This window comes from Ambystoma mexicanum, unplaced genomic scaffold (assembly GCF_040938575.1).
Source record: "Ambystoma mexicanum isolate Mex_15411 unplaced genomic scaffold, UKY_AmexF1_1 Mex_scaf49, whole genome shotgun sequence".
NCBI lineage: Eukaryota > Metazoa > Chordata > Amphibia > Caudata > Ambystomatidae > Ambystoma > Ambystoma mexicanum.
Window position 1 is genome coordinate 1541810 of NW_027182465.1, and position 19484 is coordinate 1561293.

The following is a 19484-nucleotide window of genomic DNA, read 5'->3' on the forward strand; positions in this document are numbered from 1 at the left end:
TGTTTGCTTGATGCTGCTGTTGCTCATACTATTTGTGTTTGGGCCAATACACAAGTCATCAGTGGTTACCTAATGGACTGGTCAAGCAGGTGTCCAATTGGTTGCAAACTCCTGCCTTTATCATTTGTATATTAAAATTGGGAGCTTCCATGTACTAATTAAGTCATTTCTGAATAAATAAAATAGTAGAACATATATACATGTTCCTGATGATTAAAAGATCCATTTGAAATAGTTTTTTTCCTAATGTTTTGGATGCTAACATTTTCTAAATAAAAATAAACTGCAGTATTCCTGCTGCATGTTACCTCGGTCCCGTTAAATGTTCCAATTGGAGCACCACTTCTCTGCCACCTATTAGGGTGCCTTTCCCCAATAGATGGCACTTCAAAGTTGTATAAGTTTCTACGTGAGTTAACATCACTACTACTGAGTAGAGTCTTCTTGTTATATGTGATGCCTACGATTGTGAACGTGTTGAAACTAATAATGTGCATCTCCTTTTATGTTAATACGTGACTGATGCCCCAGAAGTGCAACAGTGATTGTTCGAATCTCTGGATTATCGCTTCATTGTTGGAATATGCAATTTCCAAGCATTTTAGAAGAGTGCAAATTTGTGGTCCAGTTATATTTTCAGACTATTCCGGAACTGAGCTTGATAAGCTTGTTGGATACATGATGGCTTTCGTCCATCCAACACCTTCGTGGTAACATGCAGTAACCAAGCTTTTTCATTCTGTCAATCCTGGAGGAGAGGGCTATCTGGCTCAAAAACTACAATGTGTTATGTACAGTAAGAAAATCACTTCTCATTTGTGCTCTGAATTTGGAAAAAGGTTCAGTGAAAAGGCTCCTCTTATTGGGCACCTGACAAAAATAAACTTGCAAGAAACTTGAAACGTGCACAGAATGTGGGAACAATTGCTATCTCAAGAATATACCTCTTGCCCACATGCGGACATAGGTAAAAAAACGTATCCAGTCACTGAATCTGAGAATAGCGTCCATTTGCATGATACACTTAAGTGCCACCAGCAAATGTATACAGGTGAAAAACCTCATGAGCGCAATGAATGCGAGAAAGGGTTTGCTTCAAAGGGCAAGCTTACTAGCCACCAGAGAACCCATACAGCGGAGAAACCTTTTGAATGCACTGAATGTGGGAAATGGTTTGCTCATAAGGGAGATCTTGCTGTCCACCAGAGAACACATACAGGTGTGAAACCTTATGAGTGCACTGAATGTGGTAATGGGTTTGTTTCGAAGGGACAAGTTATTTGTCACCAGCGAACACATACAGGTGAGAAACCTTATGAGTGCACTGAATGTAGGAAAGGGTTTGCTCATAAGGGATATCTTGCTAGCCACCAGAGAACACACTGGTGTGAAACCTTATGAGTGCACTGAATGTGGGAAAGGGTTTGTTCAAAAGGGACAACTTATTCATCACCACAGAACACATACAGGTGAGAAACCTTATAAGTGCATTGAATGTAGCAAAGGGTTTGTTCAGAAGGGACAACTTATTCACCACCAGAGAACACATACAGGTGTGAAGCCTTATGAGTGCACTGAATGTGGGAAAGGGTTTGCTCATAAGGGAGATCTTGCTGTCCACCAGAGAACACATACAGGTGAGAAACCTTGTGAGTGATGGAGTGCGGGAAAGGGTTTGCTCATAAGGGAAATCTTGCAATCCGCCAGAGAACACATACAGGTGGGAAACCTTATGAGTGCACTGAATGTGGGAAAGGGTTTGCTACAAAATGCGAGCTTACTGTCCACCAGAGAACACAAACAGGAGAGAAACCGTATGAGTGCATTGAATGTGGGAAAGAGTTTGCTCAAAAGGGACAACTTATTTGCCACCAGAGAACACATACAGGTGATAAACCTTATGAGTGCACTGAATGTGGGAAAGGGTTTGCTACAAAGGGACCACTTATTCGCCACCAGAGAGCACATACAGGTGAGAAACCTTATGAGTGCATTGAATGTGGGAAAAGGTTTGCTCAAAAAGGACAACTTATTCCCCACAAGAGAACACATACAGGTGAGAAACCTTATTGGGCAGCAGACAAAACATGCATGCCCGGGTCTATTTCAGCTTAGTGAATGTGGCGAATACCTCAGTAAACAGGATGTACTTATCTGCCATGAGAGAGGACATGTAGGTGGTCAAATCTCGGCTGCAATTGAACATGCTTCAGAGAGAAGAAGGTGCGTCTACAATGCTACTGAGTTTGGCATGGCTGTTGACTAATACAAATGATGGCTGATTATGATTGTTGAATCACTGTTTGAAATTCATGCCTTCTGGATTATTCAGAAAGGAGACTGTACCTTCTGTGTTAATGTAACTTTCCTATTGAACACTTAGCATAAGGACTTCATGCAAATTAAGGGGCACCAACATTTTCGAAAAGCTTAAAGACTCAGTGGTGAGGGCTCCCCCCCGCCCCCTAGCTCTCGGCTTAGCTAAGGTCTAGTGCCCTTCTTATGCGTCAGGGAAGCTACCAGCTACTGAAATGGAACCCAGAGGGCGCCTCCTCGTCTTTTTAAGTATTGATATACAGAATCAGTTTCCCTTCCCAACTCGATTGCACAGCTCTATCAATGTACAACCCTTACAACGTACTACATTCCCGGGATCTGCAACACATCCACAACAGTTCCTGTTGCATCTAATGCACATATATATGGATAGAGAATGTTGTTTTCACAAAACAGAAAGGCTTCAGGGAACGAGGGAAAGAGGGATAATAAGCATTACATAAGTGTTATCAATTGACATTTCACTGTACTAACCTCTTAGAGCCAAGAATGACTAACGTTGTAAAAAAGGAAGTATTTATTTACACATTCTCGCTAGAATAACACAATATTCCAACTCTCCACGTTCGCGTAGAATTCCAACATTTGTTTGTCTGGTAAGCATCAAGTCTCATGTTCTGTAATCAAGTCAATCTACATCACTTTAGTCATGGATATTCAAATAAATGTCAAGGATATACATCCCTGTCCAACTCCACCTGGGCTTTAAATCACCTTTCCATTGACAGACACAAGTCCTGTCCAAACTTGTCCCTTCTGTTTAAGGAAAATAACAAAGGTTTAACCTCTAACGTGATAGCTTGTATAGGCTCGTCAAACCTAACTTATGGCAAATCACACTATATCAAGCAATACATTTCAATGTAAATCATCATAATGTTCAAATGCGTAGCAAAACATCACTGCATCATCCCATAAAAACCAAATTTGGAGCACATTGAGTAAAGCAAACCCCATTGCAATAATATCCCAGATCATGACTCACAGGTGAAGCTTTAAGTCTACACCCCCTTCTCCCTCTCACAGGATCTCAGCATAGCACCACCTCAGCTAGTCAGCCAACCAGCCCTTGTATAGATGCTTCTCAACCTTCATGCTCTAATGTCAGTTGTTATAACCCTAATTATTTCTAGATTTTACTATGGCAATGCTGTTTTTTCCTGTGCTCCTTAGCAGGTCTGACTAACTTCAGGTGTCACAAAGTGCCAACCTGCTTTTTTCATCCATTGAGAAATGTGGCCATATCACTTTCATTACTGTCCACACTGGCTTCCTGTGACCTCTCAGATTGGGTTTAAGGTGCTTTGTCTAGCTCATTGTGTCTTTCTGCATTGGATCCTTTCACCCTTGTCCTACCTGTACCTTTAAATCTATTCATCTAGATGAGGAGGTGATGTACCTCTTTTTTGGGGGTTTGCTCCCTAAATCTGGAATGCCCTCTCTCTAAGATTGCACGCTACCACCACAGGCTAAATGACCTTCAGATGCTTGCTGAAGACCCATCTGTGCTGGCTTCTTTCCTTAATTTTGCTGGATTATGCTATGTTTTTATGTCCACCTGCTGTTAGAACCCCTACACCTTAGGGTGAATGAGTGCCATAGAGAAAGATGTTCTTAATTTAAAAAAAGGCAGCTCTTAATACCAGCCTTACAGATAAGCGGTATATTAACCATGTACTCCCCAAGAATGGGCAATTACTTCCTTCACAAACGTAGCAAAACTCCCAACTGTAAAATTGGAAGCGATGGACAAATAGGTGCCAGCCATCCTGCTTTCTCCCACTCAGGTTCATGAATATGTTCAGCCCAGTGATGCCAGCCAGGCAGTACCAGTGGATGAAAGTCTACAGGGATTTCTGGGGGGCTCTGACCACTCCCTGCTGAACAGGGACAGCCTTCTCCCCACTGGTGACAGGTGCTGGAGCCAGTCACTGAGGTTGGGTGCCCGGGGAGAGTGGATAGTGGCTGCTGCAATATCTTCTCAGTGTGAAATTCTCCCTCTGCCTCTCTGGAAGTATCTGCTTTGGCCTCTACCCGGGGGAAGGTTGTCCACAGCACCCCTGGGCAAACGCAGGAAATGGGCAAAAATCCCTGCTCTGTGGCAAGAATAGCACAGTAGGCTGCCGAACTGTGAGTCCCAATATCTTGGTGGTCTTCTTAGATGTTTGGACTTCCTGGATGGCCTCATCAGTGGCAAATAAGTTCTGTCCATCAGAAGGCATTTCTAGCAGCCTTGACTGGATGTCGGTGGCAAACCCAGGCGTCCTTCGCCATGAATGGTGCTTGACCACCATGCTAGTGATCATGGACGTGCCCATGCAGTCCGCTGTGTATAGGCCAGATTGCAGCATCTGCCACTCTGCGTCCTTGTATGAGACCAGGGACAGAAACCCCTGCTTCATCTCGCCGTGCTCTGCCGCACCGACTACAGCCGACCAGAGGCCAAAGGACAACTTCGCCATGGCACAGGATGCATTCATGCTCGCCGTAGTGGCCTGGTCCAGGCTTGCAGGTGATGTGTGGGTCGGGGAGGAAAGCTGAGTCCGAAGGTGCATGACACTGCTTCATGCTAGATCCCTGCCCATTGGGGCAACCGAGGCAGGATTCGACCACGCGTCCAACACTGGTGCCTCTCCCACAACGTTGAAGGGCAGCAGCGCCTCTTTGGTGCATCTTCCAGAATGTCGCACAGTTCGTATTGCACTATGGACCTGGGCGGCGCAGAGAAACCCAGGGTATCGGCCACCTTTCCCATCAGGCACTAAAGGTGTTGGTAGAATGTCCAACTCCAGAGAAGTGTTCATACCGCTGGCCCCTGGCAGGTCAGCTGCCAGGTCCAGCATGTCGCCACTCCCATAGAACTCCTCGGGGAACTGGATCTGGTCGCCATCCTTATTGTGTCATACTTTTCGACATAAAAGTGTTGATGGAATGCAGGAATATTCCCCCAGAGCCGCAGAGTCCATGGCGTGACGTTGTTGAAGCGTGAATGCGTGGGAAAAGGAACTGAGGTCATGGGGCATGGCTCCACTACTTATACTGGCCTCAATGTCATTTCTGGTGCAAGCTGCAAAGAGGCTTTGGATGGACCTGACACAGAGTCGTGCGGAGCCCCCTGACGGAAGAAATGGTTACGGAGAACAGCTGGGCTGGTATATGGATATCGTAGATGAGGAATCCGTGGCAGGAAGGAATCCATTAGAAATGGCTCTACTGGGAATTACATTTGTACACCTCCCATGAAGTAATTTTACTTTCAACATCAACACATAGGGATTAAAATACCCCAAATTTAAATTAAAATAAAATTGGAGAAAGCTATATCTCCTTTGGCTAATTAGACTAAGCTTGGCACAATACATGTGCAAAGATGGTTTTACAAAACTGTAATCTTCAATATTACGTTATCTCTACAGAGGTAGTCTCCCTCAATTTTTGTTTTCGGGGGGCCAGTATCTCGTAACGGGAGACACACTATCAGAAAAGTACAAAAATGAGAAAACTGGCTACCCCACTCTATGTCCAACCAGTACTGGCAAAATGATCTACAGATTTATTGTAATCATGGCTTTCACTTTCAAATTTAGTGAGCCAAATTAGTACAAGACATATCTCGTATTTTGTGCAAAGGACAAGGAACCATTCAACTCAATTAATACACACTAAACATATCAATTTTTCAATATATCCATATCAATTTATTCAGTGTTAAGACTACTTTAGAAAAGTTAAAAAGAGAGAGAACGGATCAAATAGAACACACATTAATCGTGGTGCATCAACATATTCTTCTCACTCGCTTCTTAAAAAACAGAATGCTTCATATGGGGTTTGTTGTCTTAGTAAAAAACCACTCTGAACGCTTCAGTAGTTTATAGATACAAGACTACATTCTTTAGCTAGTCTATTGTCAAGTGTCGACATCTTTCGGCCATTTTTGGAGATGAAAACACTATCCCTAGTGTCTCTACAACCAATACTTTTTGGGGCCTTCTTCAGGACAGACAATTTCTTTTCAGTTGGTGGACACCTCTATTTCAAATCCCCTGTAACAGGATAATCTAAAAACAAACATACATTTATACATTAATCACATAGTAAAACAATGGTTCCATTCCAAACGCACACATTTTCTTTGTTCTTTAATCTATTTCAATGCATCGTATTCTCATAATCTCTTGAAATTACTTAAATTGTTCACAATAATTTTATATCTATCGATCACACTCGCCTTTACTTACATCCTTGTTGGACTTGAGCTTTTTTCTAGGAGAAACCTAGCCGTGGCAGGTCTTAGTTCCTACTTCCCCAATTTCACGGATCAACTCTAGTTTATTTTAGGTTATTTCTTGGCTGTGTGGGAAACCTATTTGGCATAAGAAAGCCCAGTATTATTTTAGTACATGTTCATTAGATTCATCTTAATCCAGAACACAGCACTCTCAGCATGCTCCTGGTGCAATACTTATTCAAAATGACAACCATTAGTGTATATCCCATACTTTCTCTGCATTACATCCATAGTTTCGTTATTCTGTATTACTTGATTTGTTCAATACTTTTAACAATTCTTTTTTAAACTATTCTCTTGAACTTTTTTCCTTTTTTCCAAAGTTCATTAGCCCTGTTTCTAGCATATTCAACAGCTAAGAGTCAGACTATATACACAATCATAGTCAATCATTAGCTTACTTTATTTCCACTGGATATAACGGACACGCCACCGAATCTGTTCTATTCGGTGCGCGGGCAGCTCTTCAAAGTACTACGCAGATCCACAATTTGGAACGGCCATCAATGCGAACGCGTCGAAACAATCCGTGCGTTTCGCTAGATTACCTTTGGAAACATAACAAAGGGGAGGAGGGTGAGTATTGCGCAGATTTGGTCAGTTTCCTCTCCATAATCTGCAAAACCACTATGGTCCCCACACAAACCGCCTGACTCTTTTCAAAACCGACTGGGAATTTTCCCCATACACCACAATTAAACAGCGAACGCGGCATTGCTTTTATACTCAGCCGTGCATAATTTAGAACCCGAGTCGGCAGTCTCGCAGGCTTGAAAGTACTCTTAGAAGTCGGGCTTACCTTAATACTTTCGTATAGGTCCGGCAAGTCTTCGCGAACGCGTCCAAGCTGTCGTGTTCGAATTGTGTGTGCAAATACCTTCTTGTTTTATAATTGGCTAACGCGTTCACGTGACATTGACGTGAACGTAGCCCCTCAGGGCTTTTAAAGCAACAACGTTGTATTATCTTGCTCGGAGCCGTGGAAAAAAGGAGCCCCAGACATACTATGTGACGGGTACACACAATGCTATAGATGATAGCATTCAGTGTGCAGCAAAACGCATATTGACAACTATGCCTTACCATTTCTCACAGAGTGCTTTTCAGAAATAAAAGCAAAAGATAAAAGCAAAACAAACTGGGAGGGGTGGAGTGGAGCCCCCATGTTGGAACCCCGGAAAAATAGGGAAGATACATCCTAGCTATGTATGCACATTGGTCCTACGTTCTAGACAAAGGAAAAAGGAAAATAACAGACATATCCCTACAAAAAGCCCAGTCTAATGTAGGCACACCCCCACATATTCTCTCCATCATCTAAGGCAATCTTTATCGTCAGTTCTAAACTGGATTATCTTAAGGTGATAAGAGAGTTCCACTCTACCACTGAGTTCAGACCTGTATTTGCTGTGTTAAGGGAATATATCCACCTTTGTTCACCCAGGCTCAATAACATTTCGCTATTGCCTCCTCTTTCAGTTGCCGGGATTGTTTGTAACACAAACCATAAGTTGTCGGTATTTTTGTGTTTTTTTGTTTCATAATGTGAAAGTAACGGTTTGTTAGGCACTTTGTTCTTCAGACAAGATTTGTTTTCGCAAATAAGTTGTCTGATACATCTTTTAGTTTTGTCAATGTAGATCAAATTACATGGGCATTTAATTCCGTAAATGACCCAAGATGATCCACAGTTGGTGAAGGTGCGGAATACCCAGTTCTTTCCATTGAGGTCAATTTCCTTTAAATTAGTTGTAGATGCGCAGGCAACGCATTTACCGCATTTATAATGTCCCACCACTGGTGGTAATTGCCACAAGGTGGTCTGGGGGGATATTTTCTCTTTTCTGGGGTACGAGTTCACTACTAGATCTCTAACATTATTTTGTCGCTTGAAAGCGAACCGTGGGGTAGTTGAATGGTTCCTTGTCCTTTGCACAAAATACGAGATATGTCTTGTACTAATTTCGCTCACTAAATTTGAAGGTGAAAGCCATGATCACAATAAATCTGTAGATCATTTTGCCAGTACTGGTTGGACATAGAGTGGGGTAGCCAGTTTTCTCATCTTTCTCATTTTTGTACTTATCTTCAATATTACTCCAGAAATCAGTTTCCAAGAAATGCATTCATCACCATGAGTGCATCCTCGCTGAATGCTGCAGCGTTTCCACTTTTTGTAGCATGTTCTACAGCACTAGTTTCCTTTTCTCCTCGGGATTTCTGTACTGTATTACACTATTGTCTATCTCTATTGGAGCATTTAGGATTAGTAGATGGTTGCCTAGCCTGGGATCGAAATATGGAGGTGTAATTGCACAACAGAGAGTGCATGCCCACTATTAAAGCACTATCTTATAAGAAATTGGTTTGGTGTAAAGGGTCCGGAGAAGATGTCAAGTGTTCCATTAAATTATATTGACATGTATTTTAGAAAAGTGACATTTTGTGAATAGAGAAGAAAGGGCAAATGGAATAGAAATGTTTGCTGTGTTGTGAGACAATAAAACTCATGCACATTTGGAAATAAAATGGTACCTTTCTGTCTGAATTGAAAGAGTTGCGGGTGTAATGGTATCCTAGCTGTTCTCTAAATTCCAAGAAGGAATAGTGGACATAAATGTTTACAAAATAAAGCTGATCTTGGATAAACAGACATGTCTAATGTAAAAGTCTCCCACCGGAATTCATACACTGAATGAAATTAATATTGAACTTCCGCCAATATGTCACTGTGTTAATATTAAATGTAAATTGTTGGTAGTAACTCCATTTGTGTTAAATCTCTTTTTTTCTGGCTTCACTTTTTTTGTAAACTGCTTCCTGGAACAGAGGTGATTCATTTGTTTTAATTAATGGGGTGACCACCTCGTTTCCAGTTGTATGCTGGAATGAATGTTATTGTCCACTTTTTAAACACTATTGTCATGAACATGGAGAGAAAGTAGGTTGTGACGGAGGAGGTGGGGTAAAGAGATGGTCGTAATGGGTTCAGTGGAGGAGTGGGAAAGAGGTGAACATGGAGGGAGCTGGTCATGACAGGAGGTGGGTTAAAGATGAGGTGGTAATAGGGTCAGTGGAGGGGTGGAAATGCGGAGTACTATGAGGGAGCTGGTCGTGACGGAGCATGTGGGGTAAAGAGAAGGAGGTGCTGGTGTTCAAATCTGCATGGTGTGCGCTCCGTGATACTTTGTTTCCTTCTGTGTATTTTATCTAAATAGCAGTTTCCTTATCGTTTTATCCCGCGTTTTAGCACTAGAATCTGTGATTGGTTTTATATATTTTATTTTGCCACTTTTGCCTCCTTTTATCCTGTTTTTATTTATTGCATTTTAGCATATGACTTCACCCTATTTTAGATCCTGAGTGATTTGAAACAGCGTTTCCTCGCTGCACGCTGATTTGGGACCTCATCTCCCAGCATTATTGTAGTCCTTCGTAGTATTGAGCCCGCCTCCAGGCGTGACTGTCCGGTCAGTTCCAGTTTGTGTCCGGTGCGTTTCGGGTGCATCGGCCTCACTTCCTTTCGCCCTGTTTGCTTCCTCTAGCCACGGTAGGTTCCGTAGGGCTTACATTTTCTCCCGCCTCTTTAATGTCCCATGCAGATTTAGTCAGGAATATTCAGAAGAATAAATAAAGCCAGACTTGCAGCACAATATATGATAACAGGCCTTCAATTTACATGCATCCCAGCTCTCTAATTCCACCAGACCTGACGGTTGCACCGTAAGCTCACACTCTGATGTCAACCCTGAGGCCTCTGACACAGCTTAGCTCTATCCTTCTAACCAGCCCCCCATGCTGGCTACTGTCATGAACCCTTTATACATTTTGGGTATTGAACAGGTAGAACCCTGCTACCCCCTCGATGCCAAGGTGGCTGTGCTCTCTCAAGCCCCTCCCTCCACTATCCCACTTACAGCCCCTGCTAGAGGTGCCCCCCCTTCTTCAAGCTGCACTTCTCAATACCTGTTCTCTGCGTCGTCACAGTGTGGAGATTGCAGATCTTTTGCTGTCCACCAGTCCCGACTTACTTGCTACTACTGAGTCCTGGCTTGATGAAGCTACACCGTCAGAAGCACTTCTTGCTGTTCCCAACAGCCACTCCCTGGTGTTGGGGGATTTTAATTACTGGTTTGATGCTCCTCCCGATGCTGCCACGGTCTCATTAATGTGCATTATTGATACTATGGGTTTCTCCCAATGGTGTCCTCCCCCACGCCCCACTCATATTGCTGGGCATACCCTTGATTGGCTTCTGGTTCATCATCTCGTGCTCACTAATCTGATTATCTCTCCCTGCATTTGGTCTGACCCCTCCCTGTTGTCATTCGACATTATTCTTCCAGCACCACTAGACTTGATACTAATACTCGATCTGTCGTGCGTATGCGTATCCAGAAGCCCTTAACTCCCGAGAGGTTCTCTCTCCTACTTGGCGACAAGCTTGGTGTTTTGGAGGACTTTGGAAATGCTGATGAGCTAGCTAGTCACATTACAAATATCCTTGAGGCAGTTACTGATCAGTTAGCTCCCCTAAAAGATCGGTCCATTAAAAGTGAATCCAATCACGAAGGCTGGTTTAATGATAACATAATGCAACTCAGGCTCAAGAAACGGACCACCGAACATTGCTGGTGAAATAACCCTTTAGCAACGACTCTGGCCAACTATAAAATCTGGGTCAAACAATACAAGGACGCCATTATCACGGCTAAATCCTCCTTGTATAATGACAGGATTCTGAATGTAAAATACAGCTCTAAGGAACTCTTTGCAATTCTAAGTGAATTCAAGGGTAAGCCTGGATCTGTGCAGGCCCCAGTGAAAGACAAAAACTGGTGTCAAACCATTAATGACTCTTATCAACAAGGTTAATACGCATCAAACCAGCATTCAGTCTAGCAGGGATGCTTGCTATGGCCGGGCTACTTTTAATATGGGCCGTACGGAAGGGGATCTTCCCACACCTCCTTCTTCTTTATTCTCCTTCGTTCCCTGCTCTGAAGCCACCATCTGGCAAATGATTCCCAGGATGAATCCCACATTCTGCCAGGGCCATGTTTGCCCCTCTAGCCTCCTCATTAAATGTATGATGTGGTCTACCACCTCCCCTCCCCCCGGGTTACAACATTTATTAACCTCTCCTTTGCAGAGGGGTCTGTCACATTATTTCTGAAAGAGGCCTGGGTCACCCCTGTTTTAAAAAAGGAGAATCTCGATCCCTTCCTTGTGAATAACTATTGCCCTATTACAAACGTTCCCTTTCTTTTAAAAACGTTGGATAAAGTGGCCTATACCCAATTTCAGAATTTTGTCCAGGAGAATGACATTCTCCTGGCCCAGCAGTCAGGGTTCAGAATGGGGCCTGGCACCAAAACCACCTACATAGTATTGATCGTGGGCGACCGGCAGGATTGATGCTGCTGGATCTGTCCTCTGCTTTGGATCTTGTTGATCTGCACTGTAGTTGGTGGCTCTCCTGGGCAACTCAATGGATCTCTTCTTTTCTAGGCCCTCGGAATGCCATTGTGATTGGTCAGACCGCCTTTCCCGGGTGAGAAGAACAGTTCTTGATGTTCCCATGGGTCAACAGCAACATTTATCTTCAAACTCCTTGTCTTTTTATGTATGGTTAGGATACCTAGTGTACTCTCCTGCCAAGGATTTTGTTCCCAAGTCTCTTAAACAAACACAGCCTGCTGGCTATATCTTGTGTCTTATTCACTTCCAACTCTCCTGGTGTATTTCCCTGTCAGGATTTCTTTTGCATCTTTGCAACAGTATGGTATACTCTCCTGCCAGGGCTTTTCATATGTGATCTCCTGCCTCTCTCCCACCTTTGATGGTTCTGCTTTTTAGCCTCCTTGGCTAATATACTTGGTTTCTTTATATATGGTCACTTTGTCTCTTATATGCTTGCAGCATGCATTGATAAACTTGAAAGTCTCTCTCAGTCTTTCTCCAGTTTTAGAAACCATTCCTTTTCTCTATTGGTTTTGCTATGAGTAATTTAAGCTTGGTGCGGCTGCTAATACACCCCGTTTCTCTCAGTCACTTTGTGGACTGACTGGTTCTTCGTGGCGTCTCATTTCTTCTGTGGTCCACCATTGGTTTCTCCACTGTTTTCATGCTTCCACTGTGCTTGCCTGCGACGCATGGGAATCCCGGTGAGCAAAGCGTTGTGCTCCAATGCCGGCGAGCGCCCAGGAGCTCTCTGCTGGCTTCTGCCATTCTCTCCATGTCATCCGCTTCCAGCAGTCTTCTCTCTTAAGATTCCTGTGCCGGTGAGCTCCACCAACTTCCTTCCAGATGTCACTTCGCACGGAGATGAGCAACTCCCTCCAGCCAGCAGCCTGCTTGTATTTCTTGCTTCTGTGATTTAAATGTCCCTAACACAAGTGTGCGCTTGCTGCCACTAGACCGCTTCCTGTTCTCGTGGATTCCTGTGCTCTGCATTACTACGCTCCTCTTCCTCATCCCAGTGTTGTGGGAATAGTAGTTGCTTCCTGAAAACACTGTACAAAGGTTTTAAAGGCTAACTAGTTTTGGAAGAAAAGTAGGTGGAGCTGGAATAAGGGTTTTGTAAATTTACAAGGCCATTTAGATTTTGAGAGTTTGCCTTCAGGGTGTAACAAAAGATGTTTACTACTCTCCATGGGGGGAAAAAGGGAAGGTGTTACAATAGTCTGTAGGGGGAGCTGTGCAGCTGTGGTGTGCAGTTGTTTTGAGGAGAGAGTCCTGCTTTCTATCACTGGAAGGGGAGTGTTTTTCCTGCGTCTACTGGGAGGCAGCGCAGAGCATGCCGCGCAGCTGTGCAGGCTGGAAGCAGGGAAAAAACTTCTCTGATGAGGTTTCTTGTTTTCAGCTCTGGTCTGCAGCTCTTGCACAATTGGATTTTGGCCTGAAAGTAAGAACATGGCTACTGTGCGACTAAAGTACTGCCCTCTGCCTGCATTTTTACTTCAATTTATCTGAAGTGCCTCCTCGAGTTCGTACGAGTGGTGAAGTAGTGAAGCAGTATGCTACCGAACGGTCCGTGCACCAGAGGGCAGGGGAAGCTATGAGAGGAAATGGCAACCTCTATGCTAAGTGGGCAAACAGGTTCCCTGACCCCTAATGCTAAAGTGAATGAATCGCTACCTCAAGTCAATCTGCTAAGCGGCGGTGTACCACTAAACCATAAACGCTAAGGAACAAACCGCCAAATGCCTTGCCTGGAGGCAATATGGAGGTGACGTTAGCAACATAAAGACGATTCCAAAGTATATCTTAAAAAGGACCCAACCTCAAGATTCACCAAATTCAAGTTTGCCCCATGAACATCCTCAGTCTCCTTTGAATCTTGAGCGAGCTTAACCTCTATGAGGAATGGACTGGCCAACTCACACCAAGCTTTGCTATCTGGAGGAATAGACCACATCCAACTCCAGAACTTGATGATGGCTGCTTTGAATGTATCAATCAATCCCTTTATAAAACTGTATGAGACTCTGAGACAATAAAGCACCAGGCTACTGTTAGTGATGATTCACACCAAGCTCATCTTTAGGAATCCTTCTCAGGTTCAGTGCAGTAATGGCTCGATAAGGAAGCAGAATTATCTGCCCAATGGCAAGCTAGGCACTTCGACCTTGCTAGAGGTGAGGCAGTGGATAAAAACACTCTAATAATGACTTCAATTTTGGAAATATTGAAATGGTCAAGACATCAAAAGAGATTTCATGAGTGAGAGGTGATGGGAGCCAGTGACCAAGGGCCCTCGTACATCGCCCCCACTAATATTCCGCCTCCAGTGGATATAAGGGGCGACTGCTCGACTAACGGTCCCAGTACATCCTGTGAGCTCGTCCCATTGAGATGTTCGGAGGATAACTGGAAGGGGAAAAGACGAGATCTAACGATGGTGGAATCTGCTCAACCCCAACTTATACCGGTTAAGTCAGAGTCCGACATTGAAACCGAAAAGACAGATGCAGTACCAACAAAGTCATACTCAAATATGCCAAGAACAGAAAGTAGAAAGTTATTTCTTTGGAAACTTGAGCATCACGATCGTAAACCAACAAAAAATGCAAAAAACCAACAGCTGCCTAAAAAAGTCAAATAAAACGGCTCTAGAGCTTTTATGCAGAACCTCCCAAGACCTCTGAATCCAGAGAAATGTTCCCTGAAGGCTCAAGTGAAGTAGCCACATTTCGGGTTGTGTCTCAAAAGATTATATACACACGCAATGCAGTGGAAGAGAACATGCTCCTGCTGATGAACTTATCGACTCATTTGGATGATATGAATTTATTTATTGTTTATTTATTTATTACTTGCTTATTAGGCACTTATACAGCAAGTAAAATACCATTTCAAAGCACCCACAGGGCGAGTGGAGGGAACAAGGGAGCGCAATAATCTTTACTAAACTCAATATTTAACGAGGGCAGTGGAGGGAAAAGGAAGGAGGGACGAAACTACTAGCCCTTGTGAGCATTCAGAACGTGCAAGTGCAGCAGGGAAGAGGGAAGAGGGTGTAAGTGCTGGGGAGTCCGGGTTCATGAGTGAGCTACAGATGAAGTTCATGGGTTTGTTGAAGTGCTACTCGGCCAGGGGCCACGTTGGGAGTAAGTGCGAACCTCTAGGGTGGAGGGTGTGCCAAGGCAAATGTTGAAGGTAGACAGAAGCTAGGTTGATTGGGTGTGGGAGGTCAGGGGCCCGAGGATGCATAAGGGCCCCGGACACCAATCACCGCAACTGTGGGATTAGCAGAGAAGAGAAGAAGGGAAGGTGGAGGTAAAGAGGAAAGTCTTGAGGAACTTCCGGAATTTAAGAAAATCCAGCTCAAGGGGCAGCTGCAGGTGGAGGCTGTTCCATAGGAGGGAGCTAGCTCAGCAAAGCGATTGACCACCTACCTTCTGTTTAGAAAAACGCTTTGCACACAAAAAGTTTGTACCAGAGGAATGTATTTATCTAGAGGGAGAGTATTTAGTAAAATAAAGTTGAAGATAGTGTGGTCCCAGGGCCCAGAAAGCCTTGTGGATGTTGCAGAGGGATTTGAATTTAATCTGTGCAGCAACTGGGAGCCAATAAGGGCTTTTTAGGGCAGGAGAGATGCAGTGCCTGGGCTTAAGGCCAAGGATAAGTCTTGCTGCCCTATTCTGGATTAGCTCGAGTGTTTGCGGAGTGTTTTGCAGAGTGGAAGAAGGTAGATTCAGGAGGAGGCTATTGCATTAGTCAAGCCTGGAGAGAACCAGGGCTCAGGTAATATTGAGCCTCTGGGCGAAAGGTGGAAAAGGGAGGAATCCTTTGAGAAGTAATAGCTGAAAGTGGCACTTCTTGTCCTGAGTGTGAAGGTAGAAGGAGAGAGAGGAGTCGAAGATGACGCCAAGGTTTCTGGCTTCAGAACAAGGAGCAGGGGGAGAACCCAAGGAGGAATGCCAGAGAGAATGTAAGGAGGGAGCAGGGGTCCCGATGGGAACGATCTCTGTTTTTCAGGCGTTGAGGTAGAGCTTGTTGGAGGTGCAGCAGGACTGGATGGCAGATAGGCAGTCAGGGGTGATGGAGGGTGCAAGAGGGTCAGCAGGAAGTTTGAAAACAAGCTGTGTGTCGTCTGCATAACACTGGAAGCTGGAGGAGAAGGAGGAGATGAAACATGCAAGCAAAGCTAGGTAGATGTTAAAGAACCAAGGGGAGATGATAGAACCCTGAGGGGCACCACAGGTGGAGAAGGAAGTACAAGAGGAGAAGATGCCTAGGAAGACTTTGGAAGAGCGGACTGTAAGGAAGGATGTCAGCCAGTCCAGTGCCTGTTTCAAGATACCAAGGGTATTGTGGAGCTTTTGTATGAGGATGGAATGATTGACTGTATCAAAGGCAGAGGAGAGATCGAGAAGTATGAGGACAGCAGTGGAGTTGGAGTCCAGAGATGTGAGCAGTTCTTCACGGGTGTTCAGAAGAGAAGTTTACATGCCTCGGCATGCTCAGAATCCAGATGGATGGTCGTGGAGACAATCAACACGTTCGGTGTGTGAGTTGAGTTGGGGCAATCCAAACTTCTCCAGCAGCTTCCCCAGGAAGGGGGTGATGGAAATAGGAAGGTAGTTGGCAGGGCAGGTAGGGTCTGCTGAAGGTTTTTTTCAGGAGTGGGTGCACAAGGGAGTGCTTATGGGAGGAGGGAAAAGTTCAGTGTCAAAAGAGTGATTGCAGAAATCAGCGAGTGCGGGGGCAAGAGAGCCAATGTTATCCTTCATGGACCTGGATGAGCAAGGGGAAACCTGTTTAGAAGAGACCTTCATGGTGCGAACAACTCTGGTAACTTCTTCAAATGTGACAGGGGAGAAGGAGAAGGTTGAGGGGCCAAGGGAGGCTAGGGGGCGTGGGATGGGTAGCAATGGTTTTTAGGGTGTCCTGAGTTTTGGTGGCAAAGTGTCATGGTCATGAAGTCAGGGGAACAGGCATGCAGGGGTCGCATGCACAGGAGACCTGGGTGGACACTGTCCTGGTGCCTTTGGTGCAAGGCTCATGAACAAAAGTAAACAAGACCATCCATTTAACACCAAAAAGCTTTTATTATGGACATATCACTTCAGATGCATTCACCTTGAACATTCCATCCATTAAGCAGGATGCATTAACCTTGAACATACCATCCATTAACCAGACCCAAGTGTATTCTTGGGTGTAGCTGCTAATGGATTGCCTTTGCACGTGCTCACTCTCTAGGAGTGGCAGGGTGCGGTTGGTAAACTGGCCCTAATGGGCGTGCCCACAATCTCAGCTATGTAAGCTGCCCCAATCCTCAAGACAGACACTTTGCGTTATTCTGCACTTGCAAGCAGCGTAACGCTCACTGTCGCCTGAGGTCAGACTTACCTTTGAAGATCCTGCTTCCTGGACATCCTGCTTCCTGCCAGCATCTTACCAACTGGGGGAAGCTGTTCTTACCTTTACAACTCTTCAGCGAACCAAGTATTCATCTTTACATTTTCCGGAACGCCGAAATCTTCATCTTGTCACCGCAACACGACAAGCTCCATCGTTGACAGCAGCGCCTGCAAGGAAAAACAGAAGACAAGGTTAGACTTCCAAAAAACAGTCAGTTTAAGGTTGCGCTTCGCCATACTTCGAGCTTTTCCTTAAACCATCACTTACCTGCTGTCGAACATTGCGGTAGCATCCATCTTCCATTCGGCCGCGTCTCGCGTCTCACAGCTTCGTTGAGGCTGCATTTCCATCTAAGGGAAGAAAACAGAAGAGTGACATTATTGCCGGTATAAATAGGAGCAACATATAAAGACATTAAACAGAACAAACACCATCACAAGAGCTCAAGAAAGACTTACCAATCATATGGAGAAGCATAGTCGCAGCTGGACTGGACTAATCCTTATCAGGGATCAGTGAAAGAACTAGATCCCATTCGACGCGCCCCGGCCAGAATTAGCAGGACAGAGAGCTTATCTTCCATAATTCACAGGTGAGCTTTATGGGCCAGCGTATCTTCACATAAACTGTACTTTGGGGTGAAGGGTTCGAGAGGTACAACAATCACAGATGGGTGCACTCACACACTCTTATCTCCACGCAGGAGCAGTATCACCATGTACCACCGCTCACAGTTTTTCTACTGAGGGTGAGGCCTGAAGGGGGTGATTCAAGTTCAGGGAGGGTTGCAACTGTGCCCCAACGCCTCCGCAGAGACCAGGTGAGCATAAAAGAACGCAAGCCTCTAATACTCTCTGCCTGGCCATTATGGAAACTTCAGAAACAGATCAGTTAGCCCTTTTACTAGGGGAATTACGGGCTGAAGTACATGCTTCAAGACAGGAAACCAATGCATTACGGAGGAACTTACGAATTGGCAAGACAAATGCTACAAGCACAAGCAGGACAGGTTCCACTGCCTGGAGTGACCCATTCTTCTCATTCTTCCACCGGTTCAGGTTGTTCTTCCAGGAACAGTGCCTCTAGCCCCTCCTGAACGCTTAATCGGTGACCCAAACAAGTTCTCTGTATTTATGAACCTATGTCACATTCATTTTTTGTGCAGACCAGGAGCCTTTCCTAATGACCAAGCCAAAGTGGCGTTTGTACTCTCGTGTTTAGGAGGTAGTGCGGCAGACTGGTAAATCAAGATGACCCTTTACTCTGGAACTTTGGGAATTTCCAACATGAGATGGAGAAATTGTTTGCCCGTCATACTCAAGGACATGCTCTGGACAACGAGTTGTTGTCACTCAGACAAGGGAGTCAAGATCTATTAACCTATGTTGCAACCTTCAATTGTCTCATAGCCCAGACCAACTGGCCAGAAGAGAAGAGGTCTACACCCTTTTACGTGGAGAACTTAAGGATGTGTTAGCGCAAGTGGTGAATCCCCCTGAGAGGTGTGCGGACTACATAGATCTGACGGTGCAACTCGATCATAGGTTGCAGAATCGGAAAATGGATCGAGCTAGATCAGAGGGACGGTCTGTTTGCGTACGACCTTGTGAGAATCAGACTAAACTACATGAACATTCTGAGCCAATGCTTTGCTTATATTGTGGACAAGCAGGTCACTTCCTCTGTGACTGCCCGGTAAAACCACCCAAGAAAACAGTTGGGGCAACAGATAAAACTGATGAAGAAGAAGACCAGAACTCGGGAAACGCCAATGCCCGGCAAGTGTAGGGGTCCGCTTGTCGAGCATAAAAAAGGACCCGTACAGACCTCACATCTAGCCCATCCAGTGCTTTTGGTGAATCACAAGCAACCATCAAAAATACATGCCTTGGAGGCATATAATGATTGTGGAGTTGTGGGTAACTACATTGACCAAGATTTGGCTCTCCGAATAGGCCTTCCTCCCCGACAGAAGCAGAAATCG

General features: G+C 44.7%; 1 pseudogene; it reads left to right on the forward strand.

Moving 5' to 3' along the window:
- The first annotated feature begins 529 nt into the window (after positions 1-529).
- On the forward strand, positions 530-2115 carry LOC138560839 (zinc finger protein 182-like; annotated as a pseudogene).
- Positions 2116-19484: the final 17369 nt, after the last annotated feature.